This window comes from Oxyura jamaicensis, chromosome 1, assembly GCF_011077185.1.
Source record: "Oxyura jamaicensis isolate SHBP4307 breed ruddy duck chromosome 1, BPBGC_Ojam_1.0, whole genome shotgun sequence".
NCBI classification, from domain to species: Eukaryota; Metazoa; Chordata; class Aves; order Anseriformes; family Anatidae; genus Oxyura; species Oxyura jamaicensis.
The window spans coordinates 179,773,618-179,789,627 of NC_048893.1; the positions used below are offsets into that span (position 1 = coordinate 179,773,618).

The window sequence follows — 16,010 nt, forward strand, 5'->3', positions numbered from 1 at the left end:
ACACCTTCTTCTGTCTATCTGGAGACTGAAATCACTTTGGCTTTGAAGTGCTCCACAGCAAATTTAGGTAGTGTAGCTGTCTCACAAGAAGACACCTCCTGGCTTTTATAGAAATTGGATAGCAAAATAATGAATAAGGCCATGGACACACATCCTTTTCTGCTTCCAGCTTAACAGCTCCCAGCCCTCACCAACTCCAGCTGCTGCTCCTTAGAAATTATTGCACAAGATGGATAATTTGCAAAGGCCAGCAGCTGGTGGCAGTGGGGACTTCACCATGCACTTCATGAACTCATGTGGCACCAGATTTCTAAGCACCTATAACAGTGGGAAAGTGGTGAGAATATCTGACTGATTCTAAGGACTGTATTCAGTAATTTTACTAAAATGTTTTATTCATAAAGCCCTAAAACACTTACACTGTGTTTTCTAAGCAAATGCTTGGTACAAAAATGTTTCCACAAAATAAAACAATTGCTTATGAGTTAAGTTTTAAACAGTATATCACAAAAAGATAATTTGCTTTTTTTTTTTTTTTTTTTTTTTTTTTTCCTGTAGTTAATGACAAAATTAGTCCAAGGAACTTCTGAACCGTCCTTAGTTCTGACATAGATAATGTCAAAATTTTCCAGCATAACTGACCAAACTGATTTAATTATATTAATTGGTTGCTTGATGTACTAACTTTAGATTGACCAAGACTGACAATAAACACTTGTTGGCTCAGCCCTCTTAATTACATAATCCTTCCCATTACCCCATCAAGACTGGAAAAATTCCCTCCTTTACAGCTGAGAAGAGCACATTGGTACTAGACTGGAACAAGCTTTTCACCCCTCTACAGCCCTGACATTAGCACAGAATTGCCGTTGCCTTGCCCAGGTAGTGGAATGTTCTGGTTATCACTGAACTGTTGGTAAAATATTTCAGTTTACCATATCTATATTGTAGTGATTTAACAATATAGGTGGTATCAGCCTGCCTACTCATTTGTGTTAACTTCATCTTTTTGGCCATCAGCCTCTGAAAGTATGGTGCAGGTCTCTTTATGTTAGTGTCACAGTTAAGTCATACCTTAATACACCACTATGTGACTCTATTTAATATAGGTGAAGTCTAGGATTGGTCATAGGTCTTGCCATCTCTTGCTATTATACCGAGTAAGGTAATCAGTGCTGGCTAACAGATGAACAGAATTACTTTCAGTAAAGTTACAAGAGGCAAGAATGGTTTTAGGAGGGAGTATTCCCCCTGCATACATTTAGAGAAATACACTACCTGCCATACTTGTGGCTTTGCATGAGCTTTATTTATTTTTATTCAATGGCCTTGTAGTAGCTACGTTGTGCCTAGACCAAAAGGCACCGTTGCTAAATCTCATGGTCCTTACTCACAATAGAAATATCTGGTTTAGTTACAGGTTGCTTCAGTAAATAGTCCTTTCTCAGTGTAGATGGAGAACATTGACAACAAAGTACAAAATAACCTTCCAAAGTACAAAATAACCATACATCCAAACTTTTTGTGAGAAGTATTTTAGATAAACTTTTTTATGCTGCTGCTGGAAATGACCTGAAATAAGCAGCTGTCTTTCCATCAAACACTGTAGTCTGGTATCTTCGGTGGCAGGACTTTGTAAGGACGATCTGGACAACACTGAAGAATGCTGTTTTTGCCATCAGCACAAAAGCTGAGGTAGAAGGGTCTAATACAATAAATCAAGAGAGCTGCTGGGAGGTGATATAAGCCCTCTAGCTGTAAGTATTTCAGACTAGACTAAGCAAAGAACTGGAGGCTGTATCACCTCAGATGTGTTTAATCCGGTTAATACAGAATTCAGTTCAGTAGGGATTAACTCAAATTTAGGTTGAATTCGGCATGTTAATTTCAGTCCCAAAGCACTTCTTGTACACTCACTGTTCTCAGCCTGAGTGAACCCAAGCAGGTAGCATTCCTGCTGTCATTGGAGATGAAGAGACTGCAGCAGGGGATAGCTAAAGCTAATGCTGTGTACTGTGGATACTGGTTATTTGGGAAGAGGTCTCAAGTCCCTAGACCTCTAGAGCAAACCCAAGTTCAGATGAAAGAAAGCTGGAGATGGACTCTATCAGGGAGTGTAGCAGTGAAACAGGAAGTGATGGCTTTGAAGAAATTGAGGGGAGATTTAGATTAGATGTGATGTGAGGAAGAAGTTCTGCTGAAGATGCACCTTGCTTCTGTTCTTTTCTGTAAATAATAGAATGAAATTACATAAAAAACAGTGTTAAAAATAAGCCCAGCGCACAGGGTGGGAGGTGCAGGGCAGTCCCTGTGGCTGAGGGGCAGTCTTTCTCTTTGGCAAGCCAAATGGCCCGGGGAAGCCAGCCCCAGAAAAGGGGCCCTCAGCCCCCCCAGGCCCTCATCTTCCCCCACCTGAGGGCATCTTCCAGGCCACTCCCAACACAGCCGCCTTTGGTCATGCATGGGCCATTCCATCACAGAGGCTTGCTGAGGTCACAGCAGCCACCACTGCCCCGCCTTTGCTCTAGGCCCTATAAAACAGGACCCCTGCAGCTGGCCCACCCCTCACTGAGCTTCTGGGCACTCTGACAGCCGGCTTGTGCGGCAGGAAGAAGAGCCGAAGCAGCGAGGCGAGCAGTAGACCTCCTCGGTGTGAGGACAGCAATGGAAGCACCGAGCAGGAGTGCACCTAACGAGAAGTGTTGTGGGCTGAGGGATCACACCTGCAGCACAACTGACACCAGTGCTCAGGGCACCTCTGGTGCACGGCCCACAGACACATACAGGCGGTACCACTGGCACCACCAGTGAACAGGCCGCCCCCTCAGCCAAACAGCGACAGGGGGCCTGGGCCTAACCAGTGGCGCAATGGCAGCATGGGGAGAAGGCAGGAGCATCAGGCAGACACACGTGGGGAACACAGGCGTGCCCATAATCCAGAATGCAGTGTGGGACCCAGATATGGCCGTAAAACAGATGGCAGCATTGGACCCAAGCATGGAAAAGAACTGGACAGTGGCATGGGACCTAGGGGTGGAACTGGACGACCCCCTGGTTCAGCACCCTGGCTTGAAAACATTCCGGACAGAAGGCATCCCGTCTGGGCAGTCCAGGGCAAGGACTGGCTTATCCTTCTGCCGAACACCGTGGAGCCCATGGATGTGGATCCACCAGCAGACATGGAGGAACCAATGGAAGTGGATCCACCTCGGCCAGAACAGACCTGGGACTCCCGCAGCATGTCTTTGCTCTCTGCTCTCCAAGCACACAAAGAGCATCACAGGAGTGCCTGGCCAGACCCCTACTCGTTGTCGCACAGGCTCCATCCCAAGCATTAGCTTGGAGCCACCAAACACCATGGACATGCCGCAGGTTCACCTGCAAGACGTCCCGGCAATAAACCACTCTGTTGCTGATTCTCAGGGGTTGTGAGTGCTTCTTTCTCATCCCCCAGCCCTTGTGCCAGAGGTGGCATCCCTTCTGCACAGAGCCTCGAGGAAGAGCACAAGAGTGGACCCAGCTTCCTTTGGGCTGCTGCACTGGGGTGACAGGAGGAGTCCCCGAGGGCCACCATGCACCTCTAACATTTGTGAAAATAGACTGAGGGGTGAAAATAGGAGTGTGCAAGCAATTAGAGGTGGCTAATTTCTTATTTTAGGATTGAGTTTCTCTAGCTGAGTACTTGGTAATGATAGATGTAGAGAAGGCTGAGGTACTCAGCAACTTCTTTGCCTCTGACTGCACTGGTAGACGGGCTTCCCAAGCCTTTCATTTCCCTGAACCTGTAGATGGAGGGAGGGTTCAGGGAAAAGAACTCCATAGATGAAGGCTGGGCGATCAAAGTCCCACTCAGTGTAAGTGAAAGGCATGTTCGAGACCACCTGATGAATCTAAACAGTTACAAGTCTATGGGGCCTGATGACATGAATCCCAGGGTCCTGAGGGAACTGGCTGATGTAGTTGCCAAACTTCTCTCCATCATAGTTGAAAAGTCCTGGCATTCAGGCAATGTCCCTGGTGAGTGGAAAAATTGAAACGTCATTCCTCTACTCTTCAAAAATTAAAACAAAGAATTGAACAAAGAGCACTACTCTTCAACAATTAAAATAATTAAGAGACATTTCTTCTCAGAAAGAGCAGTCAGGCATTGGAACAGGTTGCCCAGGGAGGTGGTGAAGTCACTGTCCCTGGGGGTGTTCAAGGAAAGGTTTGACCTGGTAAGCAGGGACATGGTTTAGTGGGTGACATTGGTAGTAGGGTGCTGGTTGGAGCAGATGATCTTGAAGGTCTTTTCCAACCTTAATGATCCTATGATTCTATAAAAATGTCTACTATTTCATTTTTAAAACCTTCAAATAATAAAAGAAATTTTCATAAGCCACTTAATTCCCCACCCTTGAAGCCAGGAGAAACAACACTCTGCTCTTGAATATCTGTATTTCACTCAGTCAGCTTTTGAAAATGTTCATAATATTTATGCAGTAAACAAGAACAGTGGAACAAGTTCCGCTTGAGTAAATATGTATTGAATATTTATTGAACACAGAGCATTTTACAAGTAAAAACATGTTGGAAAGAATCAATATCTTCAAATATGTGTTTTATTTAAATTATAACAAAGTAATCATTTTAACAGTCCAAGATGGAACATGGCATAATGTAAGGAAAGCTAATTTAGCTTTCAGCATTACAGCTGATTCTGTGTGGAGGTGTCATTTTCCTGGATGATGCAAGTCACCATCCTCCAAATGCATGTGCTTTGTTCTGAACAGAAATATAGTTTTCTCAGCACACTTTGGTTTTGCATATCATCTGTTCCCAGCAAAGAATGGTGTCCCTGTCCTATTGCCTGCATAAGCTAACAAAGTGTTATGGTTTAACCTGGCCGGCAGCTAAACACCACACAGCCATTCGTTCACCCTCCCCCCTCCATCTCTGGGATGGGGGAGAGAAACGGGAAAGTGAAGCCTGCAAGTTGAGATAAAGACAGTTTATTAAGACAGGAAGATAATAATAATAGTACTACTACTACTAATAATAGTACTACTAATAATAATGTGTATAAAACAAGTGATGCACAATGCAATTGCTCACCACCCGCTGACCGATGCCCATCCCATCCCTGAGCAGCTGGCCCCCACCCTGGCCAGCCACCCCTATATATTGTTCAGCATGACACCATACGGTATGGAATACCCCTTTGGCCAGTTTGGGTCAGCTGTCCTGGGTCTGTCCCCTCCCAGCTCCTGCTGCACCCCCAGCCTGCCCGCTGGCAGGACAGAGCAAGGAGCTGAAAAGTCCTTGGCTTGGTGCTGCTCTGCAGCAATTAAAACATCAGCATGTTATCAGCACTGTTCTCATCCTAATCCAAAACATAGCACCCTACCAGCTACTAGGAGGAAAATTCGCTCTGTCCTAACTGAAACCAGGACAGAAAGGAACTGTGTAATTACTACACAGTAGAGAAGTAGCTTAGAAGGTGTATTTGACATTTTCAGGTGCTGTTGATGCCTCATTTTCTCTGTCAGCAAAGCTGTTTTAATTAGTTCCTGCCATCTCTCACTCCCTCCCCCCCCCCATTCCTGCCTCCATCCTGCAGCTCATCACCCCATCAGGTGCACAGATGTGACTGTGACGGGGACCTAGCATAAACTGCATCAGTGGTGCTAAAAGCCTGTCACATTAATGGAAAACAAACAGCTCTTCATTGGTTTGGGTCTTTGGTTGGTTTTTAAACAAGGGTGACTTGACTATTAGCGTAAGTACACCCTCAGCCACCTGGTACTCCAGTAGTATGCAGATAGCATGACTTCCTCAGCTTTCAGAGGGTGAAATAAGTATTAGTTCACTTGATTTGCAAGAGGGAAAGTGAAAGGTTATTTTGGTCCTACAAGAAGAGGTTTCAAACCAGGTTAATTCCCTAATAGCACATACTGAGACCTATGCACATACAAATCTAGATCTAATTATGCTGCATGTTTTCTTAAACATTTTAATAAATACAGAGTATTTGAGGGTAATAAAATAATTGTGCTGGAATATAATAATGTATCAGGCTCTGAGGGAATAAAAGGTATGAAAAAATTCTCATATAATGGATATAATCTTGTTACTTGTATCTCAATATTATACAAACACGTTATCCAGTAGGTTAAAAAGTTTTCAGTGCTAGCTACTGGGACTTGTTTGTGTTAAATGAGTCCCAGAAGGGTTTTCCTTTCAATCCCTGTATAGAAAGGAAAGATATTTAGTATTTGAATTAGAACAATTTTGAAGTCTCATATTAATTTCTGAAAATTAAAAAATACCTGCTTCATTTCAGGAGAGCTCCATGTTTACTGAATTTGATACATATTTCTCCTTCATCCAAGAAGACTGAATGAAGAAAGAAGTAATTTTACTGTAACTTATTTATACAAAGTTGGAACAACCTTTGTGCTGGGTAGTTTGCCTAAGGAAGTATAAAAAGACAATAACAAAGAAGCTTTAAGCTTTTGCTTAAAGTTCAAGTTCTATATATACTTCAGGTACTTAAATGTAGTAACTGCCAAGCTGGAATAACTATGAGGTATCTTTGACTAAAGGGTATAGGCTTCTAATCTAGGAAAGAGGAATTTGCATAAGAACAGAATGATTAATGGGTCACAAGTCTTCTGGGCACTTAGATGAAACCAGATGCAAGCAGGTCCATTACAGCAAGTCAGCCCAAGAATTAAGAAGGTGCTTAGTTGTCTGTATCATCATCATCTCATTTTGTTCTACGGTTTGGTAAATTTAAAAATAAATTCAATTGTACCGATAAATAGTTTATTACCTAATACATTTACCTGAATATTCAAGGGCAATGTTTCATACTGAGCTCCCATCTGAGAACTGATAAAGCAGCTGTGAACTGGTAGGTGAATTTTTCATCCAACTTTTATACCTTTGATGGTGAGCTTTAATGAACTTACACAAATTTTTAGGATGAGATTTAATGAACAACTGACCTTTGGTTGTTACTACACACCTGCAAAAACTACATAGCTTCATTTCACATTCTGATGCCAGCTTTCCTCCACTGATCTGATAAATATAAAAACAATTCTTATAAACTAAACCACACAGACATTGTACTTGGGCATGGGGCTCTAGGAGCAGAATTGTTGACTAGAACTTTAGTGGTGCATTTTTGTTAATAAAATCATCTTTTAAAATGCTACACTATGATTGCAAATAGATATGTCCGTAGTATAATCTTCAGTGTTATACAGAAATACTGAAAGTAGGTTTAAAGGTGTCATCCTGAATTCTAGGGGCCATGCATCACATAGCATCCACATGGGCTAACTTACCCTTCCAAGAAGCAGACTAAACTATTTCTTGTACTTAAAAGAGGCTGAATCTAAGTATAAATATCTCTGTACTACCCTATAGTGTGCAGTGTAGACAGACTTGAGCAAAACCTGACTTACAGTGCAGCATTATTTGATTTCAAACTGACATCTCTGCACACCACACAAAGCAGTAAGCCTGCTTTGCTTTCTGCAGTTTAGTCTATAGTCTAGAGATAAGAAAGCACAAAGAGCAGCAGAAAAGGTTTTCTCAATGGTACCTCCAAGGACAGTTAGATTGAAATTCACAAATAACTAAAACTGTGATAGCAGGGCAAAACTCAGCCCTGCTTTACTGCTGAGGCCACAGAAACAGCCTAGCAGAGAAGACAATGTGCCTACACCACACTGACAATGCCTGGACCTCCTCTGGCCTCCTGATCAGGTCACCACAGTCTAATATTAGGCTCCTGTGACTTGTGTCACAACTGCAATGATGACTACCACCCAAGGCCAGCCTCAGCCTCCTTCTTCTCTCCCCCAGCCTGCTTGACATGTGGTCTCCCTCCATCCTGCCCCCGTGGTCTCAGTGTGGAATAGATCTGATATTCAGAAGATGTCAGAACTCTCTACTTTACTCTCTAATTTACTTGAGCTTAAGGTTGAATGTAGTTCTGAACAGTCCCACATCTTTTCTGGACTTCTCACCTGTATCCCCTGCTGTCTTCAGTCTCCCACCCAGACATCACTCCCATGAAAAAATAACCCAAGAGTATAGCTGGTCTAGCTTTTGGACTATCTTCTGAAGGAATAAAAAAATATCCAGATTCAGCTCTTCTAACAACTTCCAAGATGCTCCCTCAAATAACCTAAATGATCCAGAGTTGTCACTGGCCATCTACACAACATCTTACATCCAACAGTACAGAACCCATAGAGATGCTTAGCTCAGATGACTGTCTCTCATGGCAGAGACAATAGTGCAGCACAACAGGTGCATAAACTCAGCAGCACAAATACCACGTTTCCTTCATCTCCTGAGCTGCTTAATATCTTCCATAGCTCATCAGGTAGATGACCAAAGCCACCACCACTCTCTGCCCTATCCAAATCGTACTCCTATCTCACAAAACAGAGGTCCACTTTTTCCAAAGTGATGGTCTGCTATGGGAAGATCCCATATAAGATCAAAACTGGAGTCAGTGCATGATTCACACAACAGAAAGCCAACTGGAGAAACCAGCACAGCTGTAGACTTACTGTCCTGCACTTCTTTGTTTAGATGAACACACAGCCCTGCACCATATGGCACTGAATTTCTGACACCAGTCAGTCCCTCTCTATCTTCTGTACAACTAATACAAAAGGATGAGAAGGTAAAGAAAGCCTGACTGCAGTGGGATTTCCTAATAGACAACATATTGCCTGTGCTGCACAGAAATCACAGCCCAAACCTACCTGTAGCCTCCTTATCCATCCTCCTACCTTCCTGCTCTCACTCCTCTGTGCATTTGGCCACACAGCTCCTTGCAACTCACTCTGGTCTTCAGCTGAGACCAAGAAAACTTTGTTTCTCATGAAACACCAGGCATCCAGCATTGCACATAACTGGAAAACAGGCTTTTTAGCAAATGAGCCCTAGGATATTGGACGTGCCCCAGAAAGCTGGGAGGACAACGTGGAGCCAGCCTCCGACAAAAAACTCACAGCAGAAGCTCTGTGCAAGCCCCAGGCTGTGTGAGCCAGCAGGGCTGAAATCCCCTGTCCCAGATCTTCCCAGGCTCATGGGCTGACACATTTGGGAAAGGAAGGCTTATGCCACTGTTCACAGTAGCCCGGACTGGCCACATAAACATCTGCAGTGTGGAGAGAGAAAAACGCGATAATGTCCTGAAAGCTGTCCTTGTGAAGGAGTTTGTTAGGCATTCATAAATACTCCGTTGAGTAAGTATTTTGTTATGTTTGTGAAAGGAATAAAATTCCTTTATCACCAAAACAAGCTCATTGTAGCATTTTGTGATACTACCATAGACATAAGTTTCCCTCTCATGCTGTTTAAAGTAACTTCTTGGGATTTCAATCTGGATCTGTTTCCCCGTTCGCTTTGTTTACAGACTAGTCTACTACCATAGACAAGTTCAATAGCTTGTGTATTTTACTGCACTACATTTAATTGCTTTTTTAATTAAATAGGTTTGGGAGGTTTTCTACTGAGGAAAAGTTTACAAGACGATAATTCAATGCACGATCCAAGGCCTGCTGAGTCAATGGCAAAAATCATCATTTTTTTCATTAATATTGCCTCAAACTTTTAGGAAATTGAGTACATAGATATAAAAGAATGATGTTATTTTATTTTATTGCAGTATCTTTACAAAATCATCAAATGAAAAGAATCATATATAATATTAACCTGTTTTGAAAAATGTAGACAAATACTTGGATAAAAAGATAAGGAGGGAAATACAACATTTAATAATTATTTCCTCTAGGGATAAATTAAGCATCTCTGATTTAGGCACCTAAACCAAGTGGCCAGACTCTCAGATGTATCAGGTGCTCAGACATCCCTATCCAGCGCATTTCAAAATAGGAGCCTGTCGTTCAGCTGTTAGAGGGAATGCAGATTTTTCTGACCATCTTTGAAGATTGCTTTTCTCAAAGCAATGTGAATACTGCCATCTAGCTATGCAGTGACAGTATGTCTTCAGTTCTGCTTCAAACACTTCAGTTTTGGTTTTGACTAGAGTGGAATAGGGATAAAAAGAAATAATCCGATTGCAGTTCTGTTAATTGAAAAATATGTAGGCACCATTAATTATTTAATAATATAATATTATAAAATGCTGTCCCCCACAAATGTGGTATCTTATTTTTTAAAAGTGTATACTTGACTAGGTGAATGGCACAACAGATATGAACAATTTAAAACCACACATTTGTAAATTGAAGTCTAGGTCTTCTTTCCAGTGTGAGATTCACCTATAAAAGATCAGGATTTCTTCAGAACACTTTGTCTAACAAACACCTTTTTTATTATATTTGATATGTGAATTATTTCAAAACTGTTTCTACAGGGTGTCAATTGAACAAACTGTACTGTTTGAGTTCTGCCTTTGGCTATATGGAGGCACTTTTGGATGCATATGCTCAAGATGTTGATCTGCCAAGCACCCTACTCAGCTCCTCTTCCAGTAACCAAAGGACCAAGAGACTGAAGACACGTGTGTAGGTCTTGCCCTGACTGAGAGAGGGCCATGGATGGCTGAGCACCTAGACTTGGAAGCAGAAGAACTGATTTCCACAGCACATTTCCACACACTGTACAGAGCGCAATGTGCAGAGCCACGTGGTAGTTTGGGATTACTCAAAGGATGACTAGAATAATTCCGGCTGAGCTCCTGCCCGTCACTTTGAGGAGTTTGTATTTCAAAACAAACGAGTCGTGTGACTGCTTCAGCTTTCCTCCCCAGGTGGGAAAAACTGGTTTCTTTCCATGACAGATATGTCACATAGTTAAATGCAGAGTATCATTTCTAAGTGTGAGGATAGATGTGAGCAAAACTATCCACTTCCCACCTAAGGAAGAAAAAGCCTATATAAACTAACACACATGCAATGGGACTCCAGCTAGAAAGCAAAACCTACCCAAAGACAGACAAATCTTAAATGTAAAAGGAGAGGAAATCTACGTAAGCAGATGTTTCATAGCTAGTGTTTCCTATACCCTCACCAAACAAGACACGCAATATGGCATAGATCCCTGCACAGGACCAGCTCACAGAATTGTCTAGTCCAAAATCTCGCCAGATTAATCAAAGGAAAATGCAAAAAACCTTGCTGCTACTTCTGGAGTAACAGCCCTCAGATCCATCCTTATTCAGGCAGCAGGAGATTAGCCTGCATTTCAAATCACAAAGGGTTAAGATAACAAGAAGAACAGACAAAACTGCCACATGCAGGGCTCCAGACTGCTTCACCTAAATCATTAGGAAAACAGATGTTCCCCCATGCCTTCTGTAACAAAATCTGGACGACAGTTGCTCTGACATGTAATGTATCACAAGGCCCTAATTCTGCCAATGTCATTTTTGGAATAGCATACTTTGAAGTTTAGTGCTTTTGTGCACATACAGACACACACACACACAGCTGACTGAAGATTACAGCTTCCTATTAAAAGATGAAGAGACTACATACCATAAAATGACTAACTCAATTCATCACAGATGCTGAAACCACTCCATTGGCCATTGAGAAAAAAACAGAAAAAGCAAGGCTTCCCATCACTAGGCCTCTGCATATTTCTCAGTTTTACACATTATGGCTTGATGGTGGTGTTGGCTACAAAAAGCCAGAAGACAAACAAGAAGTTGCCTTTCATGTTGCCAGAGAAATTATTTTATGGTGAAGTGAAAACAGTGTGTGAACATCTGTTTCTCCCAGACATCAGGAGCATTAATAAAATGTTTAATTATGGATACAGTGTGAGATACATTGCTTCCTAATTCTGCATTTTTAATTTTCTGTATAGCCCTCCCTCTCCCTCCCCCGCCCCCCCCCCCCCCCCAAAAAAAAAAAAAAAAAAAAAGGCAGGAATTGATAAAATGCATAATTCAGATTTACTTAATCATTGCATAAAATTTCACTCCCGATTTGTGAAGTTCACAGTCGTTGGCCTCTTTTTTTGTCAGCAGCGTACTTTGCACCTTTGGTGCAAAAAGAAAAAGAAATCTATTTCACCACCCCAGCTCTTTTCTGCGATCTGACAGTATGTATGTCAAATCATTCTTCTGATTCTGGGCAACATATAGCTGCTATCTGATGTTCTGAGCTGAACAATCAGCATCTCAACATTGTAAGCAATGTGTGAATAACTAGAGCAGTGTGATGCCCAGTTTTACTATGACCTGTCACAGCAGGCACACACTTAGCTATATGCCATCCAAGAGAAAAGTTTGGTGCCACTAGTCTTTGAAGAGCCAGGTATTTTCCTGGTAGTACTCCCTTCTGACCGTTTTTGTCAATTTACTTCTTGTAATGCTGAATTAACAAACTGAGATTTCACTTGACTTAAGCCAGCCCATCATCTGCATGCACAGCAGACCCTCCAAGGGCACTTTGACCCCTTTCCAGAAAACTTAGGCTTGGCTTGTAGCATCTCTGAAGGCAGGAAATGTTAAATCTGGGGTCACCTAAGATGGACTAGGCTTGCTGTGCTTACTCTGCAGGCACCCTCATTCAGGGTAAGAATGCTTCCGAGCAGGGAGAGCACACTTCAGGATTACACACATGCAAACGGCAGCTCAGAGGGAAGGGCAATAAAAATTCATGCTCAAGATGGCTGCAGCCTGGCAAATGGCCAAAAGCAATTCACAGCTGATGTCTGGATCTCTGCCTTTGTCTTCGAAAGGGTCCGACCTCTTCCTTCCCAGGGCCGTACCAACAACAGCCAGGTAAATCCAATGCCCATGTGGGAGTGTGGTGCTCCAGATGAGAGCCCCTCGGGAGCCAGCTGCCTTTTCCAGCTGTTTCACACCCATGTGCTGTCCAGGCTGCTACGTGTATAACCTCTGCTCGTAGTTGAAGCCTATCAACACTGTGCATACACGCCAAAGGCGGTTCTTGCACCTCAGAAAACTGCCAGTTCACTCGGAGGTCAGTAGCCAGCATAATTTCAAAAGCTGTAATACCAGCTGTTATTACCATTTCCTCACCTTCCTTGAGGACAAATGGTCTTCTAATCATTATGGGGTTTGAAGGCAGAAGAAGAAAAAAAAAAAAAAAAAAGTGCTAATCGACACAAGTAAGATTTTCTACTCATCTACCACATTTTTATTATTATTATTATTATTTTACTATTATAAGCAGTATAATAATTTAATAATAATCTGAGTTGTATGCTTTGGGGACTGCTGACTAAAAGCACTGTGTCTACACAGCATGATTCCTGTCAGAGGTTTAACCAGGTTACTGTCATACTGGGACTTGGTGTATGTCAATGAAGTTCATTTGTACACCCGCAAGTGGTTTTGGAGAATTCTTGCCTATTTTATTTACAGCCTCACATATACCACGTTTGCTAACTCTTACAGATCAGTTTGGGATCCCTTAATGACTCTACTGTTTGGACGAGGTTTTAAATAACTTCGATATATACACACACACACAAATACATACATAGGCAATATATGCATATTGCCTAGCTGATTTGAAGAAAGTGATTTTTGTGAAGCAAGCGCACGGTGGTTGTTTCAGTTGAAATCTCTAAACATACAGCTCACCACAAACCAAGTTACCATTTGCAAATGAGGATGAAGACTGTCACAGAAGAAACACAAGGTCTAATTTTGGGGGATTCAGGTCACGCAAAAGCAGTTTATTTCTACACCTACGGGTGAGCAACTGAGATTCAGTCCTCTATCCATGCAAATTCTGACATAAAGCAGAAGTACAAAGGCTTATATCCACTTTCAGCCAATAAAATATGCTTTCTATTTTTTATTTATTTTAATATTTCTCTCTGACGATATGGCAGAGAGAATCTGTTCAGAAGGAAACTTCATCACAGTGGATGTGCTGGTGTTTCTGATAACTCCAGAACATGCAGCCAGGCAGCCTCAACTTGCACCTGTTCAGCTCATCTCTCTCTCTTGTGATGCTACTGGGTCCTTGATCAATATTTAGGCCTCGTGAGGGCTGCTTCCTCAAGACAATGTTGGTAAAAGGAGCCGAGGGAACGGCACAGGGCTGGGACAGGGGAGGGTCAGGCTGGGTGTTAGGGAAAGGTTCTGCACCCAGAGGGTGGTTGGGCACTGGGACAAGCTCCCCAGGGCAGTGGTCACATCACCGGGCCTGCTGGAGTTAAAGAAGCATTTGCACAACACTCTCAGACAGAATGTTTGGTATTTGGTTGGTTCTGTGCGGAGCCAGGAGTTGGACACAGGGGTCCTTGTGGGTCCCTTCCAACTCAGGATATTCTATGATTCTATAAAAGAGATTATTTAGGCCTGTTGCTAGAAAATGCTGAACTACTGAAAATGCTGAGCTCTCTACTGACTGAGATAAATTATATATATATTTTTCTCTTTAGGAGGCATCCTCTCAAATGATCTATATAAACTACTTGCAGCTTATGCTCTTACAGGTATATATAAAAAAAACAGTCTATCACCTCATGACTTAGATTTTCTCAGGATTAACCTGTGTTTCAGCAGTCTTTCAGATAAGTTATTTTATCTATTTCTACATTCTGATTAAACCACTTGTTAAAGAAGGAACCAAACTGAAGTAGGAGAGCTCTGAGACAAAGAATTATACGTTGTTCCTATTCTTCTTTAGGAATCCACTTAAGGCCACTATTTTTTTTTTTTTTAATTTTATTTTTTTCATTTTTTTCCTGTTTGTTTGAAGGATGAGACCAATATTTATTTCACAGAATCATGGGAAAAAAATAGTCTTGAAGGGATCTCTGAAGGTCGTCTAGTCCAACCCTCTGCTCAAAGCACAGCCAGATTTGAAGCTACACCAAATTGTTTGTGCTCTTGTCCAGCTGAGTTCTGCGCACCCCGAGGATGGAGGATACACAGCTTGCCTAGGCAAACTGTGACAGTGTCTGACCACCTGCATGCTTAACAAAAGAGAGAGAGAGAGACTTCATACTGACTTGTAGCACTGTTTAAAGAAAGCATCTGAGTGCTACTTTTCCTCATAAAAGTGTTCTTCAATTACTTTTAAGTCGCACATGTATTCACATAACGTAATTCAGTATCATCTAGTTACCTGAGCCCAACGTATCACCTCTACCAGCCCAAACCTTGTATGCCACCCTCATCGTGTGCGTGCCACTTCGTACTCTAACAAATGTCATCCTCATCATTGCTTGAAGAGAGAAACTCCCTGCTTCACGCACGGCTCCTCTCTCCTCTCGTTTGTTCTGTGCTCCCTGCCAGTAGAAAGAGACTGAAGAGCAGGTAGGTCAGAGGTTGAATTCCCTGATAATGTTTGCACTGGAAACTACAATGTGTGACAAGTTCCTAGAGAAACCTCAGAGCTAAACAGGAGTGAGGGGCAAACCCGTCTTCCAGGACTGTGTTGGATGTGGCGGCCATTAGCTAAATACATAGTTTACCATGAATTTCACACGGCCCGCGGTCCTGAGTGCATCAAAGGATGATACACAAACAGCACAGACGTAGCCAAATGAAAACAAGAATAGCTTTTTGACAGTAGACAGGTCCCAGAACTAGTCAAGTGGAGAGCTGCGCGCTAGCACACACACCACCACCTTTGCTAGAGTTAATACGGTTTGCAATTTTCCACGTGGAAGTCATGCAGAAAGCACACGAGACTTTTAGTGCTGTGAGGATGACAGGGACAGCTAGTTTGCTGCTGGGTTATCACCACCAACACCAGCAGCACACTGAGGAGCTCGCTGTGGGAAGGCAAGTGCCAGGTGCCGACAGCGGAGCACGGACACGGCCTCTCTCTGCCACAGCAGCCACCACAGCGCCCGGGTGCAGGTGCCGAGGCCCTTCCATGCCGGGCTCAGGGCCTCCACACGGAGCCTCCCACAGCCGGGAGCCACCGCCCCAGCGGGGCCCGCCCCGAGCCGGGGGCGGAGCGGGCGCTGCCGCCGGGGCCTGGAGGCCGCGGCGGGGCTCGGCGGGCGCAGCGCGGCGCGGTGAGGGCGGCGGC

General features: G+C 43.1%; 1 protein-coding gene across 3 annotated transcripts in view; it reads left to right on the plus strand.

Annotated features, from left to right (window-relative positions):
* The first annotated feature begins 15,855 nt into the window (after positions 1 to 15,855).
* Positions 15,856 to 16,010, plus strand: part of SPART (spartin) — a 17,316-nt gene continuing 17,161 nt past the window's right edge. For all 3 annotated transcript variants that reach the window (XM_035324331.1, XM_035324340.1, XM_035324349.1), the window contains exon 1: positions 15,856 to 15,996. The gene's annotated coding sequence lies outside the window, so the exon portion shown is untranslated. The remainder of the gene's footprint in view (positions 15,997 to 16,010) is intronic.